Genomic DNA, 19,726 nt, shown 5'->3' on the forward strand with positions numbered 1-19,726 from the left:
TACAGGCTGTCTAGCTGGCAAAATAAAAATTCTTTGTAGGGTTGGTTGAAATACAACTGGAAATCCTATTTGTACTACCACAACAAAAAGTCGGTATATACATTTTGTTTTGAAGTCACCCATTTGTGTCTCGGTTGCCCGGTAAACAAGGTTTTTTACTGTAATCTATTTTAAAAACCATCATAAAGCATTGATAAAACATCTGTGATGAATTTAGTTATTCAATTGACTTTTTGTGAAAAGCTGCAGTTTTTTTGCTTTTTTAGAGGATAACAAATGATACAAAGCAAAAAGATCGACTCGATAAATGATTCATGACGACAAATTAACAAAGGACAAGTTAATTGACGCTTAGAAAGTTCAATCAGTTGGTAAAACTTGATTGTCAGTAGTATTGAACAGATCAAAAAATGCTTTGTACAAAATATTGCTTTTGATCGACACAGTTCCGCAGTATGTGTGCATCATTGTGTACATTGACGCCCCACAAATCGGCATGGAATTTTTTTTTCAGAAATTTAGTTTGTGATGAGTTGAAATTCTTACATCAACTAACATTTTTGATGGCACCAGATGGAATTGATCCACATTACCCCAAAAAGCAAAAATCTGCAGCTTTTTTGTGCGGATTGTGATGATGTCACATCTGTTTGTCTGGTAAGCATATTAAGAAAAATAGTCTCTACGGTGAGCAACAATGTTGGTTTTTGTGTTTACAGGCTGTCTAGCTGGCAAAATAAAAATTCTTTGTATGGTTGGTTGAAATACAACTGGAAATCCTATTTGTACTACCACAACAAAAGCTCAGTATATATCTTTTAATTTGAAGTCACCCATTTGTGTCTAAGGTGGAAAACACAGACTTTTTTGGATGCTTTAACCAAAAAAGATGAAACGCTTATCTGGTAAGGGTCTTGTAAGTGTCTTACAAGATAACCGTTGCAATCTTGCGTCTTAGCAGATAACCGTTATTTGCAAGACTCCTACAAGATCTTACCAGATAACCGTTTTTCGCAAGAATCTTGCAAGATCTTAGCAGATAACCGTCCCAGTTCGTCTAGGGTTAGAAGTACCGTAGTGAACTTCTTAGTCACCTTCATCTAGGTAATCACCCCCCCCCCCAACTCCGACTGAAGCAAAACAGTCTGCAACAGACGAGCTCCCACTAGTCGTTCGAGAGCAGTTCTTCTGACGTTATTGGTTATCTTTTACTTCCATCCCTTGGCACTGGTATTTTTTGTTAGCCTAATTGTTGTGATAAACTTATTAAATAGTTTCAGAGATGTCAAATGAGACAGAGGCAAATGATCTTCCCAACTTGAGATTTCTAGATCAAACCCCTATTCTGAACAAACAGGACGCGAAGCGGGCCAAACCCGATTCAAGTCCAAGTTCAGATACCTTCGATGAAGATTTGTTTTTATCTAAAATTGACAAAATGCTCGAAAGCCGTATCAGCAGCATCATTCCTGCTTGTATTAGTCAAATTATCACTCAAGTTCGAACGGAAATTCAAGTAACTATTCCAAGTGCAGTGAAGCAAGCAGTAGAACAGGTCAAAGAGGAAATGAAAGCCGAAATTATCAAGCATATTGAGGACGACCTTTACTATCAAGAAGAACGCTGCAATGTAGCAGCAATGTCCCAAGCCGAAACTGTTGAAAATTATACAAGAAGGGAAAACATCCGTATTAGTGGCGTTCAGGAAGACTCAGATCATACTGGTAATCGAAACGTACCAGAGAAAGATTCCGTGACCATCAAAAAAGTTATTGAAGTTGCAACATCAATAGGAGTGGAAGTCGACGAAAGGGACATCTCAACGGCACATAGACTCCCAGGCAGGAAAGCGGGTGAACGCGTTATTATTGCCCGTTTTGCTAGACGGTTGGTGAAAACGCAGATACTCCGAAACAAAAAGAAGTTGTCGGAAGTTGGAAGTAATGTAAAAATCTTCGAAGACATATCACCTGCTAGAGCAAAGTTTCTGGCAATGATGAAAAGAGATCCTAGGGTTGAATCAGCCTGGACAAGGGAGGGCACGATTTTTTACCTATGGAAAGAAAACAAAAGAGTGTACAGAGTGTTTGATCTGCTTGAAGCAGCCAGTAACCTGAATTATAATTTTTCAGACTTTGTTAAATGTTTCCAACCATCCCATAGCAATATTTTTCCCACCTCCTCGTGCAGTGACTTCACCTAAATCTAAAACTTCAAATTCTTGTTCACTTACTATTCTAAATTTAAACGTTCGCTCCTTAAAAAGACATATAGAGGACCTGGAAGCACTTGTACATAGTCTTGAGTCTCCACCTGATATTCTTTGCTTGACTGAAACTTGGCTATCTAAAAACGACGACCCAAAATCACTACTGGTAACTGGTTACCAAAATGTAGCTTCAAAAGTTCGTGACTCAAAAGGCGGTGGCATTATGATTCAACTAACAGCTAACTGCTCTATTCAAAAAGAACTGGATTGCGTGATCGAGGAGTCTTTATTTGCGACCATAGAAAAACAAGGTTACGAGTTCCGGCTAGTGGTAATATACAACAAACCAAGGGCAAATAAACTTGATTTTGTGGACTTAGTAGAAGAAGTTTTGGGAAATTTAAATTCCAAATGCTTGCCAACTGTAATATGTGGGGATATTAACATTGATACGACGAAACAAAATTTGCTCACGAAAAAATATAAAAACGCCATTCATTCAAATGGTTTTTTATAACACCCAATAAACCCACCCGTGTTACAGAAAAATCAGCAACTTGCTTAGACCACTTCATTTTTCAAAATTTGATAGGGGATGTTCACATACTTGAAAATCAAAGCTTTTCAGACCATTTTCCTGTTACGTTGAAGTGGACAGTGAAAGCAAATGACCTGGAAAGCAAAATTGTAAGGGATACATCATTTCTTCGTAACTGCAGTATTGTTGAAAAATACTTATCTGCCTTGAGTCACGAACTTTGTAATGTTTTTTCAGCACACAGTGGTTGTGCAAATTCATGCTTTAGTGCCTTTCATCACATTTTTCTAACCGTTACTGAGCAGTACGCTCCACTAAAACGTATCACCCCGCACAATCGAAATTCTACACCTAAATGGTTCGACAACAAAATAAAAAATATGCGTACGCAGCGGAATCTTATTCACAGGAAATGGAAAGCAGACAAGTCAAATGGCTCTCTGAGCAAGAAGTTTACAGATATTAGACTTCAATTAGAAAAAAGTATTAAAACGGCGAAAAAGGTTTATTATCGAAATATGTTCGAAAAATGTATCGGAGACTCAAGACAAACATTTAAACTTTTAAATGAGCTGTCAGGAAAACATTTGGTAAATAATGCAGTTCCAAAGCTTTCCTCGTGCATGTCGGATACTGCACCTAACTCATCTAATTTTCAAGTAGCTGAGAAATTTAATGAGTTTTTTGCTAGTATTGGCAAAAATATTCAGCGCAGTATTCCTTCCGAGGCAGTCACACCCCTGACTGATGTTAATATGACATTGAGAGTATATCCAGTTTCTGATACTGAAATAAGTGAAATTATTGATTCACTTCCGGACAAATCTTCATCCGGTGAAGATGAGATTAGTAATATTGTAGTGAAGACAACAAAATCTGTTGTCACGAAATACCTCACATCGTTAATTAATCAATCATTTCGTGAAGGAGTTTTTCCCACTGAGCTCAAAAAAGCAAAAGTCATTCCATTGCATAAAGAGGGATCAAGACTAGAAGAGAACAATTATAGGCCAATTTCTCTGTTAAATGTTTGGAGTAAAATATACGAGCGGGCAATGTTCTCTAGAATTTACGAATACCTGGAACATTTTAATCTTCTCTATCGCAAGCAATTTGGTTTTCGCAAAAAGCATTCCACCATAGATGCATTGACAGAGTTAACTGAAAGAATAAGAGTAAGCCAATTCAAAGTTGTCAACTTTTTTCTGGATCTACAGAAGGCATTTGATACACTAGATCATCAAATATTGCTCCGTAAGCTCGAAAGTTATGGTATTCGTCATAAGTGCCTAGAATGGTGTAAAAGCTATTTATCTAATAGAACTCAGAGAGTTTTCGTGGCCGGTGTGACATCAACTTCGTTAAATATAACTTGTGGTGTCCCTCAGGGCTCCATACTTGGACCACTGTTGTTTTTAATTTATATAAACGATTTACCAAGAGTGTGTAATCAACTTAGTGTCCATCTTTTTGCTGACGACACCAACCTTTGCAGTTTAGGTTGCTCAAGAATAGCTATCCAAGATGACTTAGATAGTGTAGCCGCTTGGTTAAATGCAAATAAACTTAAGCTCAATATGCTAAAAACGGCTCAATTAAATTTAAAAACAAGTGCTTCCAGTGAGCGATTCCACATCACATCAGAAGAAATTAAATTGGAACCATCATGTAAATATTTAGGCATAATAGTTGATTCAAAGTTGTTGTTTAGCTCTCATATAGATCTTGTCATAGGAAGACTTAGTAGGCAATGTGGTATAATATCAAAATTAAGACACTTCGCTCCAAGGTACCAGTTAATAGAATATTACAAGAGTATCATATGTCCTATCATACAATATGGAATTTTGGTGTATGGATGCTCTAGCTTCACGTCTTTAGCTCCAATCCATCTGCTACAGAAGAAAATTCTTAAATTAATTTACTTTAAGAGTCGGTTCGATCAAAGCGAAGATCTATTCTGTGCAAACAAAATTCTAACAGTTTTTGAATTACATGTATATGAGCTGCTTAAGTTTGTTTTAAAATCGATTAACAGTTTCCATGCCGAAGACTATCTAAACAGTATGTTTCAGTTTGAAAGACATTTTTTAACGACAAGACGAGCAAAACACATGTTACTAAAAGTGCCGTTATGCAGATCTAAATTGGAGCAAAATTCGATAAGTCGTCGGGCTTCAACATTATTCAATGTTTTGAAAATTCAAGGACTCTTGCCTGACTCTATCGGGAGCTCAACCTATAGCCAAATATCAATGACCTATCATAATTTAAAAGAATCTTATATTCTTGGAAATGAGGAACTCATTCGAAAAGTGTTTTTCTGCTAAATTTCCAGAACCCTGTAATTCTAGATGCTTTCTTTACAAAATAACGAAAATCTACGCAAAAATTGTGGCGGTGCCTTCGTAGAAGGCACCGCGATTCGTTTTTTGCTGTCAAAATTTGATTTTTCTAAATTCTTAAGATAGTTTTTAACAATGTTTCTTCAATTCGAGTCTTTTTATATAAAGAACTTATTTTTCTCTTCTTTTTTTCAAAGTTGGCGAAGTCTGGAAGTTCGCTTGTGCATGCAAAAATATGCCATAGAAGAGGGCATCCAGTAGTGAATTGTTCAAAGTTACCTTTTAAGTTCTGTGTTATGTTTTTGAATCATTGTTAAGAAATGAAAAAGAAAGAAAAAAAAATTTGAAAAATATTAATAAGTTTATCATCTATGTTGTATACATCTGGGCACGCTGTGAAGTAGGTCAAACGGCCTCGTTGCGTGTCCTTTCCTTGCTTGAAGATAAATAATACTATGCTGATCGTTCTGCTGTACTTTGCTATTCTATTGTAAACTTCGTTGTTTTTTTTTCTATTAAATCTATGCTGTTCTGTATTTATACTATACAAGCGAGGATAAATTAACTCTCTCTCTCTCTCTCTCTCTCTCTCTCTCTCTCTCTCTCTTGTTAATATTTGAAAAAAAGAAAGCTGCGAGTGATAGCTTTCCTCTATTTTCTTACAATTAATTTCATGAAAATTTCAGCATGAAAATTCTAATTAGAAAAGGTAGATAATTTTTGAGCTTTTCGCTTTTTGAGTTCTTTTTTGTTGTCCTACCGCGTTGTCTTATTAATAACTGGTCTTATTAGAACCCTGATATGTAATAATATACGATATTTAATGGTTTTAATTTATATCTGACGTTTTAGAATGCGAGAAGTCAATTTTTTTAAAAAAAGTTTTAGTAATGACAGGTTTCGTCGACTTTGCCGCTAATCAAAATTGAAGCTATTTTAAGGTTTTAGGTTTTGGCTAATGGTTTTAACATATTGTGAGAACATTGTACTTTACAAATAGCCGTTACTTCTTGATTTCTGCCCGTGTTTCTTAATCCATTTGGTTTCTCGACTCTTATCCTCAATTTTGACTGGTCGCATTAACTTTCTTTTGAGACGAGTTTGAACGAAATTAATGATTACTGCTTGTAACGTATGGTTTTTATTTCGTTTTGGAAAATTAGTGAATTTTTCATTGCTGCCTCGTCTGTTTGTTTTCTTACTCGATTTATATATGCTTCTCATAAGGGATGGTTTTTGTAGTCTAATATTACTCACGTGATTTATTGACAAAGTTTGCTCTTTTTTGCTCAAGTTTTAATTCAAATTTGATTTTTTGCCAAATTTCATATCTGTCCCTTACTTAGTCTCTCATTTCTTTTCAACAAAGTTAATGATTACTGTTTACAGTCACTTAATGTAATAGTTTACGTATTTTGCTGATAGGATTTAATGACCATAACAAAACAAGTTTTATGAAAAATAAAGTAAGTTTTGATTTTTTTTTGAGTCTTCTCTTTGGGATTGTGGTCTGTTGATCATTAAAGCTGTGCTCTGTTCACTATTTTGGTTTGTGCTCTTGTGCTAATGACGTCATCTTCACTCTTTGTGTAAAGTTTATTTGTCAAACGTTACTTACGGTCTCAAAAATGACTTTGATTTTTGGTTACTTTAATTTGAGGCGTTAAGAATATCGTAAACTAATTAAAGGGTATTTGAGGGCGATTTAATAGTAAATAAGAATCAATTACAAAAATCAGAGCAATTTTTATGAAAACTTTTTCAAAGTTTGATCTGAATCTTTTCAATGGTAGTTTTGGACTGCAGGACTATAAAGCTATTGCAACTATTTCTGGTAATCTCTAAGCTGTTTTTCTTTGTAGATTTTTTGTTGGTTCTTCCGTATCTTAGGCTCATTCTTTATTGACAGCCAGGGAATACTTTTTTAATGAGTTCGATAGTTGAGCCTTTAGTTTTTTCAATTCAAAAACTTCAACTCGGGGAATGTTTTTCTGTATAGATTAAGAACCGTCTTATTTCTTGGCTTATCCAGATATTTGGCTTGTGATAAGTTTGTTGTCATTTCCATGGAGTGGTGCTCAAAAATTTTGTTTGCAAGATTTACTCATTACGTAATCTATGCTATGAATTATCATTTCTGACAGCGGAATTACAAGACATCTAATTTCAGATAGAAACTTATGGTTCTGTAGCGTACTCCTAGCAATCTGTAATGGCTCCCTCCTTAGCACTGTCTCATAGATTCCTCAACCTCATCGTAAAGTACCAGGTTAGAACATTCTAATTTATATGGAGAATGATTTATTTAAGTTTTTGTATTTCATTCATGTTCTTCCAACGATCCCCAGTGCAATTGCTTTGAAAAAAAGAGTGATCTGTCGGAGAAAAAACCATTGAATTGGCAAATGGGTTTTATCACGGGATAATATAAACAGACGAAGCAGTCTAAGGAAGTGTTATCTGGTCAAACTTGGGAACGAAATAGTTCAAATATCTAATAAAACTTACCGTAGACTTACAAATTTCCATTAAAATTAACTTAATGGGCTATTAGAGAACCAAACAATTACTACGTTTTTAATGCCAGTTGAGAAAATACGTTTATTTGATGGTAGTTGTGATGTTTAGGTAATCATTCAGCGCTTCCGAACCCCTCTGATCTCATTTCCTCTGAGGTCAAAAGATCAGCAATATTTACTGCCTAACAGCAGCAGCAGTAACGCGGCAGCACAAATTACAAAACAAGACCCTACATATATAGGTATTTAATTGTTCCAAATTGGTTTTTTCGTTCAGTCAATTTTAGCCGGTCGGTATATGACGTTAAATAGTATTGTCAGAAAGCCCATCGAGCGTGGAATATTTTATCAGAGAGGTTTTTAATTTCGTATTTTTTGGAGAGTTATTGAGGTACAAAATTTTGTGATCATTGTGTGATTTTTCCCTATTTTGTTTACTTTTTCCCCGCATTTTCAAACAAATTTTGTGCGATTGAATGAAAAATATTACATTTTTATTATAGCTGCGAAGCTGTAAGCTGAGCATAGCTATAGTGAGGTCATCTTGGTTTTTGCTTTTGTTTCATCTTCAGACGCTCTTTTTCGTTTAACATTTTTTCACGCCAATAACCTTAGAAGAGCAATTTTTCGGTCGTTTCATGCCGCTATTTCACTGCTCTTTTGCTACTTTCATATGCGTGACGTGATTTCCTAAACTAATTGGTGATGTGTTTTAAGCTGAATTGCATGATAAATTTTCTATCATTACTGACTTATCTGACTCTCTAAATGACTTCTTATTTTTCTAAGGTCACTTGAGATCACTCTAACCCCTTTAAAGGTCCATTTATGACTCCTTTTTAATTATCGATTTTAATAATGAAGCTTGGCGAGCAAAATACAATAACCGATTTAATTTCAGAATGTTTTAGTTTGAAATTGTGTTGGTCTTTAAAAAGGTTTGAAACTGCATCAATTCTATTCTGTATCTGTTGATAACTATTTTCTTTATCTTGTAACTTCCTTTCGCAGCCATTTCGGCAATCTTGAGGCCATGTTAATGTTATTGGTTTTCATCTGAAGACAAGAGAAATTTGCTCAGTTCTTTGCTACGGCTTTTCCTGGTAACGTTGTCTTGACTTTTCCTTTGAAAATTATAGCTGAGATTTTGCGAAATCAGCCATTTTTAAAGTCGTCTTTATTCATTGCTCTCGAACAAAGTTCGAAGCAATTATTTAACGCGTGTATGTCTTGTATGCAAAATTTTCGATGAACAGTTTTTATTCTCGAATGTTCTGGAGTAACTTTTTCGCACAAATTCTTCTTTATCTGTTTGCTCTCGTTCTTAAATAAAGCTTATTTAAAGCGGTTGTGAGTGAAAAATGAAATCCGTTTTTGCTGAGTAGCTAAGATGTCAGAATGCCAACTTGAAGATCTGTGTTCGAACTGCAGTGGGGGAAATGCTTTCCAAGTTTTTATGCATTGGTAGCCTTTTTGCGTTATCAACATACAAAGTTTTTTTCTGATGATTCAAACTTTTGGTTTCCTGAAATTAATCAGTGCGCAACTAATGATTTTGTTAGCTATGACAGTCTTTATTTTGGAAATAAGAATAATTTATTTTATGATTGTACCCGAATTTCTTGCCGTTTCTTAGTCTATCATTTCCTGCTATTAACAAAATGTATTGTTTTGTAAGTTTGATATTGTTCCAAAGTTTTATTTTCCGAACATGCAAATATTGAATATAATTATTAGACTTAGTAACCTGTTCATTTTATGCTGTTCTTAAGATTAGGCGATAAGCAATGAAGCTTTGTTGAGTCTCATCAATGTTGTGCTGAATAGAGTTTTACGGCTTTCAGAACCGCTGTTCCGGATCATTTTTGAATTTTGTTGTGCCCGCAAGTTCTAATGTTTAGGGTTGAATTTACTGAAATTTCTGTTCCATGACATCACCAAACTCTAGATTTTACTCCTAACCTATTTGACGAAACTGATTTTGTGATTGACTTTTCAATTATATTCCGTTTTTTTGAGAGATTTTTTTTGCTGTTCCTTTTTTTATTTACAATTATTAGAAGGTGGCTTAATTTTTTATTAAAATGGAGATTTAGTTCCTCGACTGTGCAACGTTTTTTCCCCGGTTTTCCAAACAAATTTTGTGCGATTGACTGCAAAATATTAAAATTTTATTATGGCTACGAAGCTAAGCTGAGCACAGCTATATTGAGGTCATCTTGGTTTTTATTTTTGTTTCATCTTCAGACGCTCTTTTTTGTTTAACATTTTTTCACGCCATAAACCTTAGAAGAGCAATTTTTTCGGTTGTTTTTCACTGCTCTTTTGCTACTTTCATGTGCGTGACGTGATTTCTTAAACTAATTGGTGATGTGTTTTAAGCTGAATTGCATGATAAATTTTCCATAATTACTGACTTATCGGACTCTCGAAATAACTTCTTATTTTTCTAAGGTCACTTGAGATCACTCTAACGCCTTTAAAGATCCATTTAGGACTCCTTTTTAATGATCGATTTTAATAATGAAGCTTGGCGAGCAAAATAGAATAACCAATTTGATTTTTTCTGAACTTTTTAGTTTGAAAATTTGTTAGTCTTTAAAAAGGTTTGAAACTGCATCAATTCTATTCTGTGTCTGTTGATATGTATTTTCTACATCTTGTAAGTTTCTTTCGCAGCCATTTCGGCAATCTTGAGGCCATGTTGTTATTGATTTTCATCTGAAGAAAAGAGAAATTTGCTGAGTTCTTTGCTACGGCTTTTCCTGGTAACGTTGTCTTTATTTTTCCTGATAAAATTGTAGCTGAGATTTTGCGAAATCAGCCGTTTTTAAAGTCCTCTTTATTCAATGCTCTCGAACAAAGTTCGAAGCAATTATTTAACGCGTGTATGTCTTGTATGCAAAATTTTCGCTGAACAGTTTTTGTTCTCGAATTTTCTTGAGTGACTTTTTCGCATATAAGTTCTTCTTTTTTGATTGATCTTGTTTGCTCTCGTTCTGAAATAAAGCTTATTTAAAACGATTGTGAGTGAAAGAAAATGAAATCCGTTTTTGCTGAGTAGCTAAGATGTCAGAATGCCAACCTGAAGATCTGTGTTCGATCTACATTGGGGAAAATGCTTTCCAAGTTTTGCTGCATTGGTCGCCTTTTCGCGTTATCAATACATGCAAAGTTTTTTTCTGATGAGTCAAACTTCTGGTTTCCTGAAATTAATCAGTGCGCAACTAATGATTTTGTTAGCTATGGCAGTCTTTGTTTTGGAAATGAAAAATAGTTTATTCTATGATTGTACCCGAATTTCTTGCCGTTTCTTAGTCTCTATCATTTCCTGTTATTAACAAAATGTATTGTTTTGTAAGTTTGATATTGTTCCAAAGTTTTATTTTCCGAACATGCAAATATTGAATATAATGATTAGACTTTGTAACCTGTTCATATTATGCTATTTTTAAGTTTTAGCGATAACTAATGAAGCTTTCTTGAGTTTCATCAAAGTTGTGCTGAATAGATTTTTTTATGGCTTTCAGAACCGCTGTTCCGGATCATTGTTGAAATTTGTTGTGCCCGCAAGTTCTCATGTTTAAGGTGGAATTTAGTGAAATTTCTGTTCCTTGACAGCACCAAAGCCTAGCTTTTAATCTTAACCTATTTGAAGAAACTGATTCTTAGATTAACTGTTTAATATTTTTCCGTTTTTTGAGAGATTCTATTGCTGTTTGTTCCTTTTATTATTTACAATTATTAAAAGGTGGCTTAATTTCTTAATAAAATCTACATTTAGTTTCTCGGCTGTGCAATAGCTCAGTCATTGATTTTAATAGCTTTGACAATACAATGTTTCATAGTTTTCCGTCTTTTGAGAGGTTATATGGCTGTTTTTCAGTATTTCTCACAATCAATAAAAGGTGGCTTAATTTTTTTAATGATGTGTAGTTTGAGTTCCTCGGCTGTGCAATGCTTCTGATTCTTATGCCTCTGATTGGTGTTGGAAGCTGACCGTTGTCAAAACTTTTGCGCACAAAAATCTCAATGACATTGTTTTGTTCACCCTTTGAAATAAGGTCGTTGATGTGGACGCCATAACTTTTTCCCGCTCATTTCTGTATCTGTTTTTAAGGCAACCAAATCTATTTCGCAGCTATTCTGGCAGTCTGTCGGCTATGTTTACTTTTTCATTTGCTCTTGAAAGTTGGTGCTTTTTTATGCGTTTTTATGGAGATGCATGTTTAATTTTTTTTTCACTTAAGTTTCGATGACGACGGTGCGTGTCATGTGAGTATCCGTTTAACTGGAAGTTCGGAACTAGCTGTGCAGAAACTCACAGACTCCAATGGCAAAATTTCTTAAACAATGAAGCTCGATGTCCGTTTGCACATAATGTTCCGACCCAGCTCATCCACATTCATGACTCGAGTGGCTACCAAATGAAGAAGACGTGGAAAACGCTCAAAAAAATACATATCGTTCAACAAACCACTAAAGGAATATAAAATTGCACTTGAGAGGGCCGATGAAGCGTGTTGTTAATAGAACTACTAGAAAAGATCATAATAAAATTCAAATAACAAACATTAATTACGATTAAAACTCGATGTCTATTTTTAGAAAAAAATAACAATATCAAACTCGAATCAGATAAAACGAAAAGAAAACAAATCACTCTATTCTTCATTAGAAATGATATGGAACCTGTCCTCAATGCGACTTGGTAACAGCTCGAGCAAAAAAAGGCTGATTAAGTTCATTTTATTATAACTGAAATCAACAAATGTCTCTCGAGGAAGCCATTAGGACCCGTCATTATCCAGTTTACGTCATTAGACCTCACAAAATGTAATAAATTAGAAAGTTCAAACTCTGCGCGAAAATGACAGTGAAGCTGTTAAACCCATAAATTTTTCACCAAGAACATTAAAATATTTCAATTGCGCAATTTTTCAAAGCCAAGGGGACCTACCATTATTGTGATAATTTAATGAAAATAACAATCCTATAAAATGTACAAATATGTAAAAATCACAAACGTTTTGTGATATCTCCTAGTAACAAAGCCAAAAAACAAATGGTTGAAACTAAAACCGTTATAGAATTTGAACAAAAGCTAACTGGAAACCGGTTGTGAACTGTATTTTCAGAGACTTAGATACAAATCGACGGAAGTATGATTTTATAAAATCGCCAGGCTGAAAACTCCATGTTTTCGAAAACAAATATTTTCAAAAGTTATAAGACATAAGATTTCAATTGAAAGATATAGATTAACTTGCAACACCTCAGGAAGCCGATTGAGCCTGTTGTTAATGAGACGAAGTCACAGTACAAAATAAAAACAAATACAGGCAGAAGCCAAAACTTACAATTTTACGACTTCAGTTTTGAAGTCAATATAACTAAGTGTTTGCAAGAACAATAGATCCTCACTTGCGTCTCATTTGGATGTCAACTGACCTTCCTTATAGAAAGGTCTACGTAAAAATGATTACAAAAAGAAACCCAAAAATTGAACAGCGTCGAAAACTCGAAATTCTTATGAAATAAATTGGTCGAAACCATCAGTCAAAACATATGAACAACCGAGAAATCGATGTTTGAATCAACAAAAGCAGTGGAGGCTGCTTATAATCAGATTGAGTTGCTAATGACGAATTTGAGAGCAAAAAACAGACTGTGGAAACAAACTTTTTGTACGTCTATTTTTTAAACTTAATTTGAAAGTTATAAAAACTATTAACTCTACACTGAAATCTTTATTTCCAATTTTAAGTCTTGGGGAAGCTATTGATACCTATTTTTAATTGTACAACATCAATAAAGACTAACACAGGCAAAAAGTATAAAGTCCACGAGATAACTGTCTCAGCACAAAAAAGCTTTAACTTTTCAACATCAACAATTAACATGTCCAGTGGCGCCTTTTTAGCGCTGTTACTTCTTCTAAGACTGAATAACTTCATTTTGATCTGTCAATATTGTGGTAATTTGACAAGGAAACAAAATGAACCTATAAAATGTGCAATTATAATCAAAATCAAAATTTTTGTGAAAACTCTACAAAATCAAGTATCAGTGCCAAAAAACCTTTAGTTAAATACAAAACCGTTACAATCATTAATTTAGTAAATCATTGGACTATAAGTTTAACAAATGAAAGCAAAACATATGAAGTCCATTAAATTTTACAAATTTTTTTGCTCAACTGCATGAAAACCATGTGCTTAATCAAAATACCATAATATATGTTCCTTGGGCCTCTTTTTAAAAAAATATCTGTCTATAATAGTGCCCTGAATTGATATTCTTGTCAGTAATTAACATAAAAAATACAAATGAGGAAATGTTCATTTTTATCTCTCGAGGAAGCCATTAGGACCCGTCATTATCCAGTTTACGTCATTAGACTACACAAAATGTAATAAATTAGAAAGTTCAAACTCTGCGCGAAAATGACAGTGAAGCTGTTAAACCCATAAATTTTTCATCAAGAACATTAAAAGATTTCAATTGCGCAATTTTTCAAAGCCAAGGAGACCTACCATTTTTGTGATAATTTAATGAAAACAACAATCCTATAAAATGTACAAATATGTAAAAATCACAAACATTTTGATATCTCCTAGTAACAAAGCCAAGAATCAAGTGGTTGAAACTAAAACCGTTATAGAATTTGAACAAAAGCTAACTGGAAACCGGTTGTGAACTGTATTTTCAGAGACTTAGATACAAATCGACGGAAGTTTGATTTTATAAAATCGCCAGGCTGAAAACTCTGTTTTCGAAAACAAATATTTTCAAAAGTTATAAGACATAAGATTTCAATTGAAAGATATAGATTAACTTGCAACACCTCAGGAAGCCGATTGAGCCTGTTGTTAATGAGACGAAGTCACAGTACAAAATAAAAACAAATACAGGAAGAAGCCAAAACTTACAATTTTAAGACTTCAGTTTTGAAGGCAATATAACTAAGTGTTTGCAAGAACAATAGATCCTCACTTGCGTGTCATCTGGATCTCAACTGACCTTCCTTAAAGAAAGGTCTACGTAAAAATGATTACCAAAAGAAAACCAAAAATTGAACAGCGTCGAAAACTCGAAATTCTTATAAAATTAATTGGTCGAAACCATCAGTCAAAACATATGAACAACCGAGAAATCGATGTTTGAATCAACAAAAGCAGTGGAGGCTGCTTATAATCAGATTGAGTTGCTAATGACGAATTTGAGAGCAAAAAAAACAGACTGTGGAAACTTTTCGGACGTCTTTTTTTTTAAACTTAATTTGAAAGTTATAAAAACTATTAACTCTACACTGAAATCTTTATTTTCAATTTTAAGTCTTAGGGAAGCTATTGATACCTATTTTTAATTGTACAACATCAATAAAGACTAACACAGGCAAAAAGTATAAAGTCCACGAGATAACTGTTTCAGCACAAAAAAGCATTAACTTTTCAACATAAACAATTAACATGTCCAGTGGCGCCTTTTTGAGCGCTGTTACTTCTTCTAAGACTGAATACCTTCATTTTGATCTGTCAATAATGTGGTAATTTGACAAGGAAACAAAATGAACCTATAAAATGTGCAATTATAATCAAAATCAAAATTTTTGAAAATTCTACAACATCAAGTATCAGTGCCCAAAAATCTTTAGTTAAATACAAAACCGTTACAATCATGAATTTAGTAAATCATTGGACTAGAAGTTTAACAAATGAAAGCAAAACATATGAAGTCCATTAAATTTTACAAAATTTTTTGCTCAAATGCATGAAAACCATGTGCTTAATCAAAATACCATAATATATGTTCCTTGGGCCTCATTTTAAAAAAATATCTGTCTATAATAATGCCCTGAATTGAGATTCCTGTCAGTAATTAACATAAAAAATACAAATGAGGAAATGTTCATTTATATCTCTCGAGGAAGCCATTAGGACCCGTCATTATCCAGTTTACGTCATTAGACCTCACAAAATGTAATAAATTAGAAAGTTCAAACTCTGCGCGAAAATGACAGTGAAGCTGTTAAACCCATAAATTTTTCACCAAGAACATTAAAATATTTCAATTGCGCAATTTTTCAAAGCCAAGGAGACCTACCATTTTTGTGATAATTTAATGAAAACAACAATCCTATAAAATGTACAAATATGTAAAAATCACAAACATTTTGATATCTCCTAGTAACAAAGCCAAGAATCAAGTGGTTGAAACTAAAACCGTTATAGAATTTGAACAAAAGCTAACTGGAAACCGGTTGTGAACTGTATTTTCAGAGACTTAGATACAAATCGACGGAAGTATGATTTTATAAAATCGCCAGGCTGAAAACTCTGTTTTCGAAAACAAATATTTTCAAAAGTTATAAGACATAAGATTTCAATTGAAAGATATAGATTAATTTGCAACACCTCAGGAAGCCGATTGAGCCTGTTGTTAATGAGACGAAGTCACAGTACAAAATAAAAACAAATACAGGCAGAAGCCAAAACTTACAATTTAACGACTTCAGTTTGAAGGCAATATAACTAAGTGTTTGCAAGAACAATAGATCCTCACTTGCGTCTCATCTGGATGTCAAGTGACCTTCCTTATAGAAAAGTCTACGTAAAAATGATTACCAAAAGAAACCCAAAAATTGAACAGCGTCGAAAACTCGAAATTCTTATGAAATTAATTGGTCGAAACCATCAGTCAAAACATACGAACAACCGAGAAATCGATGTTTGAATCAACAAAAGCAGTCGAGGCTGCTTGTAATCAGATTGAGTTGCTAGTGACGAATTTGAGAGCAAAAAACAGACTGTGGAAACAAACTTTTTGTACGTCTATTTTTTAAACTTAATTTGAAAGTTATAAAAACTATTAACTCTACACTGAAATCTTTATTTTCAATTTTAAGTCTTGGGGAAGCTATTGATACCTTTTTTTAATTGTACAACATCAATAAAGACTAACACAGGCAAAAAGTGTAAAGTCCACGAGATAACTGTTTCAGCACAAAAAGCATTAACTTTTCAACATAAACAATTAACATGTCCAGTGGCGCCTTTTTGAGCGCTGTTACTTCTTCTAAGACTGAATACCTTCATTTTGATCTGTCAATAATGTGGTATTTTGACAAGGAAACAAAATGAACCTATAAAATGTGCAATTATAATCAAAATCAAAATTTTTGTGAAAATTCTACAACATCAAGTATCAGTGCCCAAAAATCTTTAGTTAAATACAAAACCGTTACAATCATGAATTTAGTAAATCATTGGACTAGAAGTTTAACTAATGAAAGCAAAACATATGAAGTCCATTAAATTTTACAAAATTTTTTGCTCAAATGCATGAAAACCATGTGCTTAATCAAAATACCATAATATATGTTCCTTGGGCCTCATTTTAAAAAAAATATCTGTCTATAATAATGCCCTGAATTGAGATTCCTGTCAGTAATTAACATAAAAAATACAAATGAGGAAATGTTCATTTATATTTCTCGAGGAAGCCATTAGGACCCGTCATTATCCAGTTTACGTCATTAGACCTCACAAAATGTAATAAATTAGAAAGTTCAAACTCTGCGCGAAAATGACAGTGAAGCTGTTAAACCCATAAATTTTTCACCAAGAACATTAAAATATTTCAATTGCGCAATTTTTCAAAGCCAAGGAGACCTACCATTTTTGTGATAATTTAATGAAAACAACAATCCTATAAAATGTACAAATATGTAAAAATCACAAACATTTTGATATCTCCTAGTAACAAAGCCAAGAATCAAGTGGTTGAAACTAAAACCGTTTTAGAATTTGAACAAAAGCTAACTGGAAACCGGTTGTGAACTGTATTTTCAGAGACTTAGATACAAATCGACGGAAGTATGATTTTATAATTTCGCCAGGCTGAAAACTCTGTTTTCGAACACAAATATTTTCAAAAGTTATAAGACATAAGATTTCAATTGAAAGATATAGATTAACTTGCAACACCTCAGGAAGCCGATTGAGCCTGTTGTTAATGAGACGAAGTCACAGTACAAAATAAAAACAAATACAGGAAGAAGCCAAAACTTACAATTTTACGACTTCAGTTTTGAAGGCAATATAACTAAGTGTTTGCAAGAACAATAGATCCTCACTTGCGTGTCATCTGGATCTCAACTGACCTTCCTTAAAGAAAGGTCTACGTAAAAATGATTACCAAAAGAAAACCAAAAATTGAACAGCGTCGAAAACTCGAAATTCTTATAAAATTAATTGGTCGAAACCATCAGTCAAAACATATGAACAACCGAGAAATCGATGTTTGAATCAACAAAAGCAGTGGAGGCTGCTTATAATCAGATTGAGTTGCTAATGACGAATTTGAGAGCAAAAAAACAGACTGTGGAAACAAACTTTTCGGACGTCTTTTTTTTAAACTTAATTTGAAAGTTATAAAAACTATTAACTCTACACTGAAATCTTTATTTTCAATTTTAAGTCTTGGGGAAGCTATTGATACCTATTTTTAATTGTACAACATCAATAAAAACTAACACAGGCAAAAAGTATAAAGGCCACGAGATAACTGTCTCAGCACAAAAAAGCATTAACTTTTCAACATAAACAATTAACATGTCCAGTGGCGCCTTTTTGAGCGCTGTTACTTCTTCTAAGACTGAATACCTTCATTTTGATCTGTCAATAATGTGGTAATTTGACAAGGAAACAAAATGAACCTATAAAATGTGCAATTATAATCAAAATCAAATTTTTTGTGAAAACTCTAAAAAATCAAGTATCAATGCCCAAAAATCTTAGTTAAATACAAAACCGTTACAATCATGAATTTAGTAAATCATTGGACAAGAAGAAGTTTAACAAATGAAAGCAAAACATATGAAGTCCATTAAATTTTACAAAATTTTTTGCTCAAATGCATGAAAACCATGTGCTTAATCAAAATACTATAATATATGTTCCTTGGGCCTCATTTTAAAAAAATTTCTCTATAATATTGCCCTGAATTGATATTCCTGTCAGTAATTAACATAAAAAATACAAATGAGGAAATGTTCTGAAAAAAGGCGGCGCCTAAATAATATCAGCCCTGATATTTCTGCGAGTCTTAGAGAACACTTAATTGTTCAAATGATTGCGAATTACATCAATTTTTAAACTAATTTTTTCAGTATCTCAAATATAAATAATGCATTTTTAATATAAATAATAAATTTTTCAGTATCTCAAATATAAATAATTATAATTATCAAAATCATATTTGCAAAAAACTGGCAAATTTCTCGGAAGCTCTTTAAGCCAGCAGGAGTACACTAGCTCTCGTTTTGAGCTTACGAAGAAAATGTCTGCAGTTTTTTGGTGTCCACGTGCTGCAAAATTAAAGAAAGTGGGCTAAAGAAAAGCATGTTTTGTCCCATTTTTGATGAAGTCTGAGTTTTGGAAAATTTAGCATAAATGCCAGCCAGAAAAGCTTAGATCGAACAATTCAGCAACCCTCTTCTATCTTCAAGGATTACACCAATACCACTACCGTTAATTATTTTGACATGTTTTATCAAAGTTGACAAAAATTGGGACAAAAATTACGGAAAATTTGAACGAAAGCATTGTAATTCGGCCGAATGTTCACAGAACATAAAATCTCGATAGCTGCATATGAAAATCGAAATTCAAAACAAAATCTTTTTAATTCCTTATTCTACGCTGTACGGGCCTGCAAATTATACCACTCACAACTCTCTACGATGATTTTATCGAGCGGCCAAATTTTACTGAACAAAAAACCCATTTGAGTATGTAGTTCCCCCCTCCCCCACTAAAGTGGATCGGATCAATGAGTCTGATCAGGTGCTAGGACCGTGTAATAAACAATTCATTTATCCTTAGATAGTTCACGAGAAGATCCCCTAGACAGAAAAGTGTTGGCAGCCCAATTTGCGAGTACGGAGCAGGAAACGAGAGAGTACCGGACACTTCCCCTCAAGTACAGAAGGAAGCCAGCCTCTCCCTGGGAAATGAATGTCATTAACGTTAGTTGAAATTAGGCAAAGTGCGCAAAATTCGCCCGAGATCAATTTATATAATTAAAGATTAAAACCGCTGTAACTTAATCA

At 33.6% G+C, this 19,726-nt stretch overlaps 1 protein-coding gene across 1 annotated transcript in view; it reads left to right on the forward strand.

Moving 5' to 3' along the window:
* Positions 1–1,244: 1,244 nt before the first annotated feature.
* LOC142345664 (retinoblastoma-binding protein 5 homolog) overlaps positions 1,245–19,726 on the forward strand; it is a 38,808-nt gene continuing 20,326 nt past the window's right edge. The window contains exon 1 of the mRNA XM_075397868.1: positions 1,245–1,272. The gene's annotated coding sequence lies outside the window, so the exon portion shown is untranslated. The remainder of the gene's footprint in view (positions 1,273–19,726) is intronic.

Source organism: Convolutriloba macropyga, chromosome 9 (genome assembly GCF_964194025.1).
Source record: "Convolutriloba macropyga chromosome 9, txConMacr16.3, whole genome shotgun sequence".
Taxonomy (NCBI): domain Eukaryota; kingdom Metazoa; phylum Xenacoelomorpha; order Acoela; family Convolutidae; genus Convolutriloba; species Convolutriloba macropyga.